This window comes from Lathyrus oleraceus, chromosome 4 (assembly GCF_024323335.1).
Source record: "Lathyrus oleraceus cultivar Zhongwan6 chromosome 4, CAAS_Psat_ZW6_1.0, whole genome shotgun sequence".
In the NCBI taxonomy this organism is placed as follows: Eukaryota; Viridiplantae; Streptophyta; class Magnoliopsida; order Fabales; family Fabaceae; genus Lathyrus; species Lathyrus oleraceus.
This window is the reverse complement of record NC_066582.1, coordinates 420359215-420365053: the sequence shown is the minus strand read 5'-3', so window position 1 is coordinate 420365053 and position 5839 is coordinate 420359215. Positions and strand designations below refer to the sequence as shown.

The window sequence follows — 5839 nt, the reverse complement described above, 5'->3', positions numbered from 1 at the left end:
AGAAAACCTACTGAAGAGACTTTGGAAGAAACGGTTACTGTATGATGAATATAAATAGACCCAAGGGATCCAATTTGAGACTCTCTAATTTTTCCAGTATTCGGCACCGTGCAATATTTTTCTTGCTTTTTAATTTTTCAGCATTCTACTTTCTTAGCAATTTTTATTTCCTTTTCTTTTCTAGTTAATTTCCAAAGCATTGAATTTATTTTCTTTCACACTAGTTTCTACACCGGAAATTATTGTGTAGTTTTTACTGGATCTAACCTTACGTTAGATCATAGTATTTTATTCCTTCGCCTTTATTTTACTGTCTGATCGAAGACTGTGAAGAACAAATCCAACTGGCTTGTGGTGGAGTGTTCAAGCATCGAAGCTAGGGAACAATCAAGATTTCTATTAATCTTACAGGTTCTTTAATTTATTGTTTTAATTTATATATGCTATGCACTGCTGTTTATCTATATTGTTTGTCTGATATGGCTGTATTTAAGCATAATAATTGTTTAGGCCTGTTTAGTATGTCCGGCTAATTAGTTTAGATATCGGTATGTAAAGTAAGCGGCATAAAGGAATCAAAACAGAGTTGGTTTAAATTTATTTAAAAATATAGTCACTCTTTTTATGGTCTCAATTTACAGAGTTAATACCAAAGTTTTTGTACGAGAGTAAAAGACATAAAGAAGTTAAAATCAATAGAACGACGGTTTGAGCTTTTAACTGGACAGTGTAAATTGGACATTAACTTTAAATCAGGGCGAAAGCAATTTTTAGAATTAATTAAATTCTAATCATTTTCAAAAAGTATTTTTAAAGGTTAAATGTGAGGACGAGAGTTAAGCATTTAAATTTAATCATATAATCTAAGTCAACAGAGCGAGAGTTTGAGACGAGGGTGTTTAAACGGTTAGTATTTTAATAAAAAGAGTTTCTATAGATTCTATTGTTTTCAAAAAGTGATTTTAGTTTTAACTAAATAGTGAGAGCGTACGTTAAGGTAAAATCATAGTCTATTCAACAGAGCGAGAGTTTGAGAAAAGGCTTTTAATCAATAGTGTCTACTGAAAGGACTTATTTTAAAACTAAGAAACCAACGAAGATTTGATTCCCTAATTACGACGAACTACATACCGATATCCGCTTATTTGATATTTAATCTAGATCCAATTTTAGTTTTACTATTCCCCCCTAATCATCAAAGTATCATCCGCCTTAGCTTTACGAAGTAACCCTAGAAAAACGGTATATCGATTCATTAAGTCCCTGTGGGATCGATATCTTTTAAAACTACGCGATTAGACTGTGCACTTGCAGTTAATACCCTAATAGACTCATAAAGTCGCGATGAAGTTTTTGGTGCCGTTGCCGGGGACTTTTATTTAGTCGATATCGTAACTCTTCTGTTACGCTGTAGAGACTAAGGCAATTTTTATTTTTCCTTTTTGTCTTTCGTTGATTTCTATGCCACACACTCGCTCACAAGGCGAACCGTATTGCTTACGAATCAACGACGTTGAACGATATCTCTGAGTCTTACGACGAATTCGGGAGTATCGTGCTGCAAACAATCTTCCTCCAATCGAAATTCCTGATCTCAAAAATCTTCTTCCTTCGCCGATACCCGAGATGGCAGAACCAGCTCGTGCTCTTCGAGATTACGCTGCTCCATCGCAAGATGAGCCGCATTCGAGTATTGCTCCACCCGCAATCGAAGCAAACAACTTCGAACTTAAACCTTCACTGTTGCAGGCAGTGCAACAGAACCAATTTTCTGGAAATCCTACCGAGGATCCAAACCTTCATTTATCCGTATTTGTCCAATACGCTGATACTGTTAAAGCTAATGGTGTCACTTCAGAGGCAATTCGACTTCGTCTCTTTCCTTTCTCGTTAAGAGATAAAGCTAGGAGATGGCTTCAATCTCTTCCTTCCAACTCAGTCACCACATGGAATGAGTTGAAGAAAGTCTTTCTTGCCCGATATTTTCCTCCAAGCAAAACAGCTATGTTAAGAGCCCAGATAAATGGATTTAAGCAGAAAGATAACGAGTCTCTCTTCGAAGCATGGGAAAGATACAAAGACATGATGAGACTTTGCCCACACCATGGTTTAGAGGACTGGTTAGTAATTCATACCTTCTATAATGGTCTCTTGTACAACACAAGATTAACAATAGACGCCGCCGCCGGTGGTGCGCTTATGGATAAACCTTACGCTGACGCTTATCAACTTATCGAAAGCATGGCCCGGAACCATTATCAGTGGGGAAGCGACCGAACAATGGTAGAAAAACCTCAAATGAAAACTGGCATGTACGAGATAAGTAGCCTTGATCATGTTAATGCAAAAGTGGATGCTCTTGCCCAGAAAATTGAAAGTTTAAATGTATCACCTCCAGCTACCGTGGTTGCTGTAACTCAAAATTGCGAAGTCTGTGGAATTCAAGGTCACACTCCTACAAATTGTCAACTCCTAACAGGAATCCAAGTAGAGCAGGTGAACTATGCTCAAGGAAATCCTTACTCGCATACCTATAACTCAAACTGGAAGAACCATCCTAATTTTTCATATAAGAGTAACAACGCTTTATACGCACCAGGACAAGCTCCCAGTCAAGCCCCAGCTATACCTCCTGGATATCAAAAGCCGACCCCATCTACACCTAACAATAACGTTCCTAGAAAATCCAATTTGGAAATCATGATGGAGAACTTCATAGCTTCTCAACAGCAAACCAATAAAGATTTCTTAAACCAGAATGTACACACTAACGAACAAATTAAACAACTAGCAAGTAAAGTAGATGCCCTGGCTACCCATAACAAAATGCTGGAAACACAAATCTCGCAAGTAGCTCAACAACAAGCGCCTACTGCTGCCCCAACTGATACCTTTCCTGGAAAGTCCCAACCTAATCTGAAAAGCCACGCTCATGCAATTATATTAAGAAGTGGAACAGAGGTGGAAGGACCGTCTGACCCAAGGATTGATAACCAAAATTCTAAAAAGTCAACTGAGGAAGAAAGTAAATCTAAGGAAAAGGAAGAGTGTAATAAGGAAACCATAGAAAATAAAGAACCTTATGTACCTCCGCCGCCTTACAAACCACCTATCCCTTATCCTCAGAGGCTAATTAAAACCAAAGACGCGGGTCAATTTAAAAAATTTGTTGACCTACTGAAACAATTAAACGTCACCATTCCTTTTACAGAAGCTATTACACAGATGCCTTCATATGCTAAGTTCTTAAAAGAAATTCTATCTAATAAAAGGAAACTTGAAGAGAGCGAAACCGTTACACTCACTGCTGAGTGTAGCGCAATAATCCAGAATATGCCTCCTAAACTTAAAGATCCTGGTAGTTTCTCTATACCCCTTCATATAGGAAAATTTGTAATAGACAAAGCTTTATGCGATTTAGGAGCCGGTATCAGTGTTATGCCCTTGTCCATATGCAAGAGACTTGAAATGGGAGAATTAAGACTAACCAAAATGTCTGTGCAATTAGCAGATCGTTCCGTTAGATATCCCGTAGGAATTCTTGAAAACGTTCCCGTGCGCATAGGTCAATTCTACATTCCCACCGATTTTATAATTATGGACATAAGAGAAGATGAAGTTACACCCATTATACTGGGAAGACCCTTCTTAGAAACCGCTGGTGCTATCATAGACGTAAAATGAGGACGACTCACTTTCGAAGTAGGAGAAGAGAAAATTGAGTTTATTCTTTCCAAATTTTTGAAAGCACCTGCAATAGAAGACACATGTTACTTCATGGATATCATCGATGAATGCATAAAAGAAACAGAATTAGAAAATGACGATTTGCCCGACTATCGTGTAGAAGATAGACTGAATCAATGTTTAGCAATAACATCAGATCCTACGCAGTGCCTTAAGAAACCAACCCTCGACCTGAAAACACTTCCCAAAAATCTGAGATATGAATTCCTAGACTTAGAACTTGAACGACCAGTAATAGTCAATGCAGACCTAGGAAAACTCGAAACCGAAAAACTCCTACATATCTTAAGGAAATATCCAACCGCATTAGGATACAACATCACCGATCTCAAAGGGATAAGTCCTTCTATTTGTATGCACCGCATCATGCTAGAAGAAGACTGTAAAACTTCTAGGGAACATCAGAGGAGACTAAACCCGATCCTGAGTGAGGTAGTGAAGAAGGAAGTAACGAAGTTATTAGAGGCAGGTATCATATATCCTATATCCGATAACAAATGGGTTAGTCATGTACACGTAGTACCAAAGAAAGGAGGTATAACAGTGATCGAAAATGAAAAAGGAGAAACTATAACCAAACGAATTGAATCGGGATGGAGAATATGCATTGATTATAGAAAGCTAAACAAAGCAACCCGAAAAGATCATTTTCCTTTACCATTCATAGACCAGATGTTAGAACGATTAGCCAAGCATTCTCATTTCTGCTATCTAGACGGTTACTCAGGCTTCTTTCAAATACCAATTCATCCTGACGACCAAGAAAAGACAACGTTCACATGTCCTTTTGGTACCTTCGCTTATCGACGAATGTCGTTTGGCTTGTGCAATGCTCCTGCAACCTTCCAAAGGTGTATGATGGCAATATTCGCCGATTTTCTCGAAAACATCATGGAAGTCTTTATGGATGACTTTTCCGTATGCGGACAAAGTTTTGAAGAATGTCTTGAAAACCTAGAAAGAGTTCTAGAACGATGTGTAAAAGTAAACCTAGTACTTAATTGGGAAAAATGTCACTTTATGGTACAAGAAGGAATTGTTTTAGGACACATCATATCAAATAGAGGAATTGAAGTAGACAAAGCCAAAATAGAAGTAATCGAAAACCTTCAACCTCCGAAAACTGTGAGAGAAATACGAAGCTTATTAGGACATGCCGATTTTTACCGACGATTCATTAAAGATTTCTCTAAAATAACTAAACCTTTAACCGGACTATTAATGAAAGATGATGAATTCATCTTCGACAAAAAATGCTTAGAAGCATTTCAAACACTTAAACAAGCATTGATCTCCGCACCCATAATGCAGACCCTTGATTGGAATGAACCATTCGAAATAATGTGTGACGCAAGTGACTACGCCGTAGACGCTGTTTTAGGACAACGAAAGGATAAAAAACTTCACGTCATATATTATGCGAGTAGAACTCTAGATGAAGCGCAAATGAATTACGCCACGACCGAGAAAGAACTTTTAGCAGTAGTATTCACACTAGATAAATTTCGTTCCTACTTGGTCGGAGCTAAAATAATAGTTTACACTGATCACGCTGCCATTAAGTACCTCTTAACAAAAAAGGACGCTAAACCTAGACTTCTAAGGTGGATTTTGTTGCTACAAGAATTTGATTTGGAAATCAAAGATAAAAAAGGAACTGAAAACGTAGTAGCAGATCACCTCTCTAGACTTGGAAACCTAGAACCGGAAAGAACATCGATCAACGATGACTTCTCGTACGATAAACTTATAGCTAATTTGGAAGAAAATAGAGCTGCTGAACAGGTAGAGACCACCTTAGCTATATGCGTTACACCATGGTACGCTGATTTCGTCAATTATTTAGCTGCCGGAGTGGCTCCACTTGATTTATCTTACCAACAAAAGAAACGATTCTTCCATGACATAAAACATTATTATTGGGACGGCCCTTTACTTTTCAAAAGAGGCCCCGATGGTATTTTCCGTCGCTGTATACCTGAAGAAGAGGTAGAATTCCGCTCCTTATGGTGGACATGCAAGTACATCCAAAACCTGCTCTAAGATCCTACAAGCGGGTCTTTATTGGCCAAACATATGGAAGGATGTACAT

At 38.1% G+C, this 5839-nt stretch overlaps 1 non-coding gene across 1 annotated transcript; it reads right to left on the bottom strand.

Moving 5' to 3' along the window:
- Window positions 1–2004: 2004 nt before the first annotated feature.
- Window positions 2005–2111, bottom strand: LOC127078002 (small nucleolar RNA R71). The gene has a single exon (XR_007787755.1). It is a non-coding gene; the product is annotated as a small nucleolar RNA R71 (small nucleolar RNA).
- Window positions 2112–5839: the final 3728 nt, after the last annotated feature.